This window comes from Periplaneta americana, chromosome 6 (assembly GCF_040183065.1).
Source record: "Periplaneta americana isolate PAMFEO1 chromosome 6, P.americana_PAMFEO1_priV1, whole genome shotgun sequence".
NCBI classification, from domain to species: domain Eukaryota; kingdom Metazoa; phylum Arthropoda; class Insecta; order Blattodea; family Blattidae; genus Periplaneta; species Periplaneta americana.
The window spans coordinates 72,866,242-72,878,198 of NC_091122.1; positions in this window are offsets into that span (position 1 = coordinate 72,866,242).

Genomic DNA, 11,957 nt, shown 5'->3' on the forward strand with positions numbered 1-11,957 from the left:
ATATATATATTGAGAAAAAACCTTGTATTATTAAGAGGGATTCGGCATTGTTTGTTTAGTGGTACGGCAATAAGTTTCGAGGGTATTAAATGGATTATTTTCACACGCCTAGACTTGAACGGCGCAGTACCGCTGGCACTGGCCGAGAGCTGAAGATAAGCGACCGTTGGGCGTCATTTTACTCCTGTGTTTATGAAAACTTGTAATAAACCTAGCACGGCCATGACTGCTAGACAACACATCACGTGTTTGTCTCCTGGCCTTGCTTGTCTCGGCTAAGACCCGTCTCGCAGTCAGCTGGTTAGTTCACGCGCGTACTATTTATTTTCTTTATTTGATATTTTCAATACTTTCTTATCAACATACCATCTGTAAAAAGTATGTGTTTATTTGTACTTTCAATGCGGAATCTAACTGTATGTTTTTAAAATATTCTTTCCTAGCCAAAGGCGTCTTAATGAGGAAAAATCTAAATTTCTCCATTTCCATAAAAAGTAAGAAAATCTGTTTATATGTCAATATAAACTTTCATTTCTCAGCATCAAAATAAACCATGATTTTGATCATTGGGTGAAAGGGTTTCGGAGCTACAACAGTTTAAATTTTCTAATTTTATGAAAACACGATAAATTTAAATATTTTTAATTTAAACACTATGAAGTTCTCATGCCTCAAACTTTGCACAAAGCATTGTATCACAGTTCTCTACGTACAAAAAAAAGTTTCATTGTATTTAGAAATTGTAAGGTCAATTTTCTCTATATATCGGTCGATTTGAGATGGAATAGCTCATACATAAGTGTTCTGTCCATAGGCAGAACCCAGCATTCTCCAATCTTTCCTATTTTCTGCCTTCCTCTTAGTCTCCGCATATGATCCACATATTTTAATGTCGTCTATCATTTGATAGCTTCTATTGCTCCGAACTCTTCTCCCGTTCACCATTTCTTTCAGTGCATCCTTGAATAGGCAGTTTCTTCTCTTTCTGATCAGTTTCAGTATCGTTCTTTCTTCACCCACTCTTTCCAACACAACTTCATTTCTTATTCTGTCTGTCCATTTCACACGCTCCATTCTTCTCCACATCTACATTTCAAATGCTTCTATTCGTTTCTCTTCATTTCATCGTAATGTTCATGTTTATGCCAAATTAAATGTCACACTCCACACATAGCACTTTACTAGTCTCTTCCTTAGTTATTTTTCCAGAGGACCGCAGAAGATGCTTCTTTTTCTATTAAAAACTTCCTTTGCCAGTGCTAACCTCTTTTTGACTTACTGGCTGCAGCTCATGTTTCTGCTTATAATATATCCCAAGTATTTGAAGCTGTTCACTTGCTCTGTTGCCTCATTTAGAACTCGCAAGTTTACCTTCTTTATTTTTTTGCGACAACCATGGTCTTCGTCTTGTTTACAATTATCTTCATCCCATATTGCTCACAGCTGTAATTCGGCTCCATATCCTTTAGTATTGTCTCTTCTTCTGCTAACAACGCCACATCATCAGCAAATATTATGCACTTTATTTTTCTTCCTCCTACTTTTACCCCTACCACGTTCTGAAAACAGTTCTTCACCAAATCCTCCAAGTAGATGTTGAACAGGACAGATGATAAAGGGCACCCTTGTCGTACTCCTCTCCCTATTTAATTTCCTTCAGACATTTACATATCTGCTGTAGATAAATTTTTTGGCAACAAATCTAGTGTCGACTAGATCCATCTTCTCCGACAAGAGCTATAGTAGCATATCATCGGCGTAGTTCAGGCGGCAGGCGCGTCTGTCTGTTGATCGAAAGCTGCAGAAGGGCTTAATTCATTTCTCTCTTGCGTCAATTACCTGTTTGAGGTTTTCCGAGTTTCTCTCCAACTGTATGGCGAATATCAGGTAATCACATGCCGAATCTTCGGCCTGGTGTCACCAAATACCATGTCGCTATTCAAACTTCCATCTGCGATAAATAATCTTATAATTGATACATCGTCGTTTAAGGACAAACTAAAAAAACTGACAATGGACTCACAAAACTTGTCTTATTACTTGACTAACGATTCCTTAATTGCAAGCATTGTGTCTTAGCCTTTTTATTTCCATGAACAGCAAGTATGGTGACAGCAATCATTACGATATTAAATCGAAGATGTTTCGGATATGCCTACTCAAAAGTGCACATTTACACTACTTGATGTAGATGCTTTGTTATTTATAGCAACTACATCTTGTTAAATTCTTTGACTTTCCTTCTTGCTACATTCATGTTCGTTTCCACTCTTTTTGGTTTGTTTTGTAGAGTTCACTACTTTTGATCTGTGAATTAAAGTACAACTTATATGAGGCAGAGGAAGAAAAAGTTCTCGAACCAAAAACGGATATTTAAGAACAATTTCCACAAATAATCTATTTCAATAAAACGAAGCTGGTATGACAATTTTAACTCAATATATTGATTATCGTAATTTGCATTCTATTTGATTATTGTCACAATTAGTAAACAGCAGATTAAGACAATGTTTTAATAAATTTTAGTCAACACTAGTGCTGGCAGATAACACTGTTGAATTTTTGAACATGTATTTATATTGAGATTTGGCTCCCTCTGTCATATCTGGTTTATCCTTAACATGGTTACAAAACTTAGTATAGTCCGGGTCAGCTTACTTCATACCCTAAGGGTGAAACCTAACCATTTTTCCCCCATTACTATATATGCTAGTGAATTATGGTAATTTTCTAGTTTGCAGGTTGAATTTTATTTTGCCAACTTCGTTTCGAATTTCGATACTGGAAAATACTATAAATGGTAGTGATTTTGTAACTAGTATGTTGGCAGCTGAGACAAATATCGATTACTATTTGTCGGTACTGGAGTTCCATGAAATTGAAATTGTACTAGATTTCTGAGCCTGTTACTGGAAACTAGTGAAATTTGAACATATTAATAATTAATATCAGTATTAATATTAATAGATACAGAAATAGTAATTTTATATGTTCAGTTGTGGTTATAATTCAAGACTATAGTCAGGTAAATTTTCGGAGCTAATACTAATAATTTCATGTGGTCAAACAAAATACATTTTTAGGTTGTCTCGTGAGTCAGTTGTTCAGTAAAACCAATGAATTTCGTATTCCCAGGCAAAATGCTTGACATGTTCATCCCTTTCTCGCATAGTTTGTCTGCGAAAATATGTTACAAATTATTGAATTATTTAGAATAACTTTCCAACGGTAAGTAAATAAGTCATTTAGTACGAAGGATCGTGTGATATCTGGTAACAGTTGGCAACACTGACAAGACGGCAATATTTGCTTTTTAGGAACTGTTCTTATGTGACCCTCACTATATATGATTTCAAGTTAAGTTTCATCTGAATTTTTTCAACGTTACAATTGCTTGTATGTTAAAATGTGTATATGATAATGTTATGCAATTTGTGTTCTCTTGTTTTGTGTGTTTTTGGAAAATATAATTTCAATTAAAGCTCCGCCATAAATGTTGTAACTAAAACCTTGTGCATCCCTCGTGTTTATCGTACGGCTCGTCCTCCCCCACACGTTACCTGCACTTTGTTTACGTTTTCACTGTGCCTAAACGAAACTCTCTACTGTATATCGAGTTTCGTATAATTACATTTTTTTTTCCATAGTTACATAATTTTTCATGCAAGACGACTTTAAATCATTTATTTATAAGTTCGCTTTTATAGTAACAAATATGAATTTGTCCAGTACTGTACGTTACGCACGTCACAAAATACGCCCAACGGGGTTGGGGACAACTCGCCACAGAAAATTGGCCACAGAGGTAACTCTCCACATAATTGAAATTCGTATCAAAGACAATTCGCCGCACATTAAAAGTCAAGACAATGCTCAAATTCGCAATAATTTATAATATATTTTATGATAACACAAGACAAATACAGAAACTGTAAACTAATTCGGAACTATGGCGGAAGAAATTCGCTTCACAAAATCATTAAGAAGCTCTGACAAATTAATATATCTTGGCTACATGTAGGCCTACATGTGACTTAGAGAAAATAAGAATGGAGTTTTTTGGCGCTGTGACATGCGTGGCGGGTGTAATGCAACAGTCACGTTATCAGAAGATGGAAGCAGTGTCGTCAAAGAATCGTCTGAACACAAGAATCATTCTGCAGCGTATTGCAAGAGAAGCCAATGTGAATCTACCGAAGAAACCATCTATTAAAAAAACTGTGCACCGTGCCAGGAAGCTGCACCTACCACCTGAACCAAGGAATATTGACGAACTGAACGTTATAGCCGACAGATAATAGAGAGATTGGAAGGTGGTCATTCTCCTACCAAAAAGAAGCGGAAGTTCATCGACATGGACAGACGAATATCACGTATAGTTGAAGAATACCGGCGGTACAAGGAGAAGGCACCGTCATCCGATACTTGAGAGCTGTAGACCACAACCTAGAAGGACATTTTTGAAGCCAAATTTACATGTAGGCCTACATAGCAGTTCACATAATTAGTGGAATTTACAAATTATTAATCTCTGTATCCATTCGCACAATATAGAGCTTCTGGAAGTCATAGATTTATCTTTGTATCTTAATGTGGCAAATTGTCTGTCTGTGGCAAATTGTCTATCTGTGGCAAATTGTCCATCTGTGGCAAATTGTCTATTTGTGGCAAATTGTCTATTTGTGGCGAATTGTCCCTGTTACCAATTTTCTGTGGCCAATTGTCCCAATTCCCAAATTTCTGTGGCAAATTGTCCGGAACCGCGCCCAACGTACTGCAATTAACATTCTGATAGGAATTCCAACGTAGCACTGGGTCATTGAGCAGGTAAGAGCGTTATAGAGTTTTACTGTGTTATAGTATAGGCATTTCGTTATCTCGTGAAACCAAATGCATGCATGCATGCGCCGCAGGATATAGTAAGAATCGTATGGGAAAACTTTTGTATTTTGTGTACCCAATAATAATAATAATAATAATAATAATAATAATAATAATAATAATAATAATAATAATAATACAGTAATAATAAATAATGACAATAACAGAGATTACAATATTGGTAACAATATTGTTTATCTACAATATTTTTTTCTCAGGAGCTGTGTTTAATACAGGCATTTAATTTTATGTCATTTTCATAGTTTGTTGTTTAAACTTCTAACCTATTTAGCGTCAATGGATTGGTGTTAGCGAGATGGTATTAGCCGACTAAGCCACGACGGCGGCTAATTTTATGTTGTCTATATATTACTGTATATTAATACCTTCACTCTTTAAGAGTTGTATGGGAGGCAGGTGACTGCTGTAGCCTAAGTTTTTTGTCATTTGCTTGTGATTACAGACCTACCAACTTTCGTTCATAATTTTTAAGCCACCCGCAATAATTAGCTCATGATTTCTCCTCATCCACATTGTTATGATAATCTCCGGGATGTAGATTTGATGACGTACCTTACGTGTTTAATGTTGTAGTATGTTTTCGTAACATTCTTCTTCTTCTTCTTCTTCTTCTTATTATTATTATTATTGTTATTGTTATTGATATTGATATTGTTATTGTTATTATTATTATTATTATTATTATTATTATTATTATTATTATTATTATTATATAACATTTATATTATCGGTTGTTTTGTATGGTTGTGAAACTTGGACTGTCACTTTGAGAGTGGAACAGAGATTAAGGGTATTTGAGAATAAGGTTCTTAGGAAAACATTTGGGGCTAAGAGGGATGACATTAGAGGAAAATGGAAAAAGTTACACAACGCAGAACTGCACGCATTGTATTCTTCACCTGACATAATTAGGAACATTAAATCGAGATGTTTCAGATGGGCAGGGCATGTAGGACGTAGGGGCGTATCCAGAAATGCATGTAGAGTGTTAGTTGGGAGACCAGAGGGAAAAAGACCTTTGGGGAGGCCGAGACGTAGATGGGAGGATAATATTAAAATGGATTTGAGGGAGGTGGGATATGATGATAGAGACTGGATTAATATTGCACAGGATAAGGACCGATGTCGGACTATGCGAGGTCGGCAATGAACCTACGGCTTCCTTAAAAGCCATTTGTATTATTATTATTATTATTATTATTATTATTATTGTTATTGTTATTATTATTGTTATTGACATTATTATTATTATTATTATTATTATTATTATTATTATTATTATTATATTACCGGTTGTTCTGTATGGTTGTGAAACTTGGACTGTCACTTTGAGAGTGGAACAGAGATTAAGGGTATTTGAGAATAAGGTTCTTAGGAAAATATTTGGGGCTAAAAGGGATGACGTTAGAGGAAAATGGAGAAAGTTACCCAACGCAGAACTGCACGCATTGTATTCTTCACCTGACATAATTAGGAACATTAAATCGAGATGTTTCGAATGGGCAGGGCATGTAGGACGTAGGGGCGTATCCAGAAATGCATATATAGAGTGTTAGTTGGGAGACCAGAGGGAAAAAGACCTTTGGGGAGGCCGAGACGTAGATGGGAGGATAATATTAAAATGGATTTGAGGGAGGTGGGATATGATGATAGAGACTGGATTAATCTTGCACAGGATAAGGACCGATGTCGGACTATGTGAGGTCGGCAATGAACCTACGGCTTCCTTAAAAGCCATTTGTATTATTATTATTATTATTATTATTATTATTATTATTATTATTGTTATTATTATATTATTATCATTATTATTATTATTGGCATTAGTACCATTATTATTATTATAATTATTATCATCATTATTATTACATTATAGAATAAGCAGTCGCGGACAGCGATGAGGGGTGGTCCTCCAGCTTGGGGGGTTGGGCGAAGGGCTAACAACCCATCACCGTAAAAACAGCTTGTTACGAATCCTTCAAATAAGCCTCGGAATGGGAACAATTATATTACCGGTTGTTGTTTATGGTTGTGAAACTTGGACTCTCAAGTTGAGAGAGGAACATAGGTTAAGAGTGTTTGAGAATAAGGTTCTCAGAAAAATATTTGGGGCTAAGAGGGATGAAGTTACAGGAGAATGGAGAAAGTTACACAACACAGAACTGCACGCATTGTATTCTTCATCTGACATAATTAGGAACATTAAATCCAGACGTTTGAGATGGGCAGGGCATGTAGCACGTGTGGGCGAATCCAGAAATGCATATAGAGTGTTAGTTGGGAGGCCGGAGGGAAAAAGACCTCTAGGGAGACCGAGACGTAGATGGGAAGATAATATAAAAATGGATTTAAGGGAGGCGGGATATGATGATAGAGAATGGATTAATCTTGCTCAGGTTAGGGACCGATGGCGGGCTTATGTGAGGGCGGCAATGAACCTCCGGGTTCCTTAAAAGCCAGTAAGTAAGTAAGTAAGTAAGTAAGTAAGTAAGTAAGTAAGTATCATTATTATTATTATTATTATTATTACTATTATTATTAAATAGGGTATTCTTTACTAAATATCCATCTCCCGCATTTCAGTTCTAGTAGTAGGTAAGTCTCATGTAACATGCACTCTGCGATTGTGAAAAATGACGTATCCTATAAGACGTTTATTTTACCGATATTGTTGATAGTTTGTTCGCACTGCACTCTAATGAATCTTGAGAGTAGAGTATACTGTACCATACTTCATACATGATTATGATATAAGATGTATGTGCAGAGAATCGAAGTATAGTATAATATACTTGCATTTGTGCCCTAATTGTAACCTGCAAAATTGTTTCTGCATTTTTCCTGTCAGTATCTTTCTTTTTAAGTGTAGAATTATATTGAACTTTACAAATAAGATAGCAAATGTCTCAGAACTCAGGAGGAGACCTACAATATCACATTAATACGATATTTTGTTTTAGGAAATGTTTGAAATAATACAGGAGTCAACTTTAAGCCATTGTCTATTCTTTGACAATGAAACTAGCGTTGGCTTTACACGCGTGATATCTGGAACCATATACTTTGGCTTAAAGTGCAATTTGCGGAGGATGACGGTATCAGAATGATTTTCTTGGGAAATTTCCATTTGCCTCACTTCATTTGTACATTTGTCCCTAATTCACGATTATCTTTAGCAGTAGTAACGAGAAGATGTTATTCAAAAGATTAACCTCCTTTATTGAACTTCGTAGAAGAAAATATATATTAAAACCACAGGCAATCCCGTTGGACTGCGCTGACGCCTGAGGTTTCAGGTATTGCACAAAGTTATTTTACACAGAGATGTGACGTGACTGTACTTGTTGCGCAAGGGCAAATCTTCTCGAGAGAATGGGCTACAATATTTAAACAGTTCTTGAGCTTGGAAGCAATGTCGTTCTCTTTTGAGGTCATATCAATAGAGCCCGTGGAGTGCACTGCAAATAACAGGCGAGTGATGTAGGCGAGTGTGAACGCGCATCTATTGTGCAGTGAAATTTTACTTTCTTCAAAATGGTCTATTTTTCTCTTCCTAGTAAGCGGTGATATCACTTGACAAACACAGGAACTTGACCGGTAAGAAGGTTCAGGTTCTTGTACTGGCAGTTCACAAAGAACATATTGGAATTTGTAAGGAAGGCACTCTTCCGTATAACACAAGTGTAGGAAGTTAGTTACATATAATCTGGATATAATTATAATCCAGGTCATAATCCGGACTGTTTTACATTTCCATTTCCTTTCTCATTCTCTATATCATTGTTATTTTTCCTCTTCTTCGTCCATTAGTTCAAATCTGAATTTTTTCTGCACTCATCTTATTTTTCCACTTTTCTTCTATTATTAGTTGTTACAATCATTTGCTATTTTTTCATTTAATACATTTTATGTTTTTGTTCTTTTTCTTCTTCGCCTTCACCTTCGCCTTTTTTCTAGGGTTTAAGCCACAGTCTCATTTGTGGCATTTTGCTACTAGATTTCTAAAAATGCAACAAATTTCAATGTAAATGTGCAAAAACGCGACAACTACATTGCACTTCAGAAACGAATATGGTAATGAAGAACATGAAATCTGAGATGTGTATGAACTAATCAATTCGGGAAAATCTGAATTAAAATGAAATGCTAATGGAATGGGCAATGTTCGAAAAGGTATTGAGCAATAGGTGTTCAGGAATGGATTTCAAAGAGTTCATGTAAATTAAGTGAACAATTTCTTCTAAATGATTTATATAATTCCATTGCATACTGTAAATTGTGAGCGAGGATTTAGTTTACTGCCTTGCAGTAAAAATAGTTAGCACTCTGCTAAGAATAAATCTTGAAGGAGCTACTCGGTAAAGAATTTCAATGTTTAGAATAATCATAAAATAACGTATTTTAATGTGACGTAAATTCAGCAGTAATTGATTCTAAACATACCTACTTGTAATGATTTACTTACATAAGTATATCTAGTGTGTTGTAAGATGGATTGAAAGTAATACAACTCCAAGAAACAAATTACATAACTTTTTGTTTCTGCATACTTTATTAATTTTATCTTTCTGTATAATTATTTAGCCTATGATATTGCGCAAGATTTTCGCAGTTTGCACAAATATAAATTTTCATTTGTGCATTTTAGCGACAATTATTTATTTTCTACCTTAAACTCTGCTTTTTTCCCCTCATTCTCCGCATAATTATACTAAAACTCTGAGGGACCAAGGGAAAACCTTTTACTCATACCTTCTCCACAAGCGATGAATTGTTTCAGCTTGTAAATTGAACTATTTTACTTGATAGGCCTATATGCTTGTAGCCTAAATTGAATTAATCTGTTTACTATGTATCGTATATTTTTGTATAGCTTAACTGATGAATTGTATAATACTACAATGATATAGATTTGTATATCTCAACTAATTGAATTGTTTATGCTTTTAAATTGAATTAACTTACTTGCTATGTATTATATTTTATAGGTTTGTAAATAAAATAATCTGATTAATATGTACTATATATTTTATATAGAGCCACCAACGTAGCTTAGTCGGCAGACTCGCTGGCCTGCTGATCAGGAGCTGTGCTCGGGCTTGGATTCGATCCCCGTTTGGTGTGATTGCCTGCTTTTTTTTTTATCGAGGTTATCCCCAGCCGTGGAGCGGATGCCGGAAAGTTTATGGCAAGTCTTCAGCCTCATCTCACTTCATCTCGCCAAAAAATAATAATCTTTTAATATTTTGACTTTTTCACATCTTAAAGCTTCATTGCTGATGTAAGATCTATGGAGTACAATAAATGAAGTGAAATTTAAAATTAAATATTTTATATATTGTCTTTCCTCACTTGCTTCGTATTTCTCTCTTCGTACTTGATATAATTTTATTAATCCTCCGCATTTTATTCATCTTAATTCTAACTTCACGCTCGTCTTCTTTATGCTTCATAATCAACTTTTTTCTTATTCATATTGATTCTATTCTTCACACTTCATAATTCTTTCTTCTTTATTCTTATGAACTATTATCTTCTTTAATCTTCTTCACCACCTTCATCCTTTCTCCTATTAATTCCTTTCTTCTCATTTAATAATTTTTCTCTTCATTCTTATATTTATTCCCTTCTTCATGCTTTATTATAATCTTCTTCCTTAGTCTTATTGATACCACAGTCTAGTATATACAGTCACGAAGCTTGAGTTGTGAGGGTGGTAGAAACAATAGACTGTGCTGGTACTATTTCGCATTGTCTGTAATGAGGCGATATTAGCGATCCTAGTGGTGAGCAACTATCTATGAATGCATATTTACTACGTATTGAGCTTCATGACTGTATATAATAGACTGTGTTGATACTGCTCTCCTTCACAGGTCATAATTAATCTCTTTTTCATTATTTCCCATTGCTTTTGTAGTTAAATTTACGACGCTTTATCAACTGGTATGATTATCTAGCATCTGAAAGATGTGAAGGTGATAATGGCAACGAAATAAGTCCACGATCCAGCGCCGATAGTTATCCAGCATTTGCTCTTATTGTGTTAAGGGAAAACCCTGAAAAAACCTCAACCAGCTAACCTCTCTCCAACAGGATTTGAATCCGGACACGCTCGTTTCATGGTTAAACATGCTAAGTGGTACTCCACTCTCATTGTTTCCTTCTTCATTTTTCTTAATGGTATCTTCTTCCTTCTTTTTACTGATTCTCCCCTTATTCACTTCAGAATCTTTTCCTTCTTCATTCTTCTTTATCTTTTATAATCATCTTCGTACTTATGTTTATAGATTCTCCCCTTCTTTATACTTCATAACACAATTCTTCCCTTCTTAATTCTCTCCTTATTCCATCCTATATTTTTCATCATTTTCCTCTTCATTCTTATTCATTCTATCCTTCTTCAAACTCACAACACGACTCTTTTTCATTCATCCCTACTTCTTTATCCTTCATAATCATTTTTTCCTTAATCCTATTGATTCTCTTGCTATTCACAATACACAAGTTTTTCCTTCTTCATTCTTTTTCACTGTTCCCTTCTTTACCTCTAATAAAATCATTTATTATTCCTTATTACTTCTGATTCTGCTCATATTTACACTTCATTATTATCTCCACCTCTTTCTTCTCAATTGTTTTTTATTTATTCATCACCTTCTTCATTCTTATTGATTCTTTTCTCGTTTAGACTTCATAATTTTTTCTTCTTCATTGTCTATCACTGTTCTTTTCTTTATCCTACATCACCATCTTCTTTTTTCTTATTGATTATCTTCTACTTCACACATCGTAAATTTTTTCTTCCTCATTCAATTCGGCCTGCATTCTTCTCTTCTTTATTCATCAGTAGACTTCGGATTTGCACGTCACTAGAGTGTACGTTTATATGTTTAAATTAGACTCTGAACTTTAGGAAGTAGCCACTAAAAATAGAAGAACAGGCTCTAAAGTAATATATATATATATATATATATATATATATATATATATATATATATATACATATACATATATAATCTTGTTACAAATTTTCCGACATATCAAATATAAAA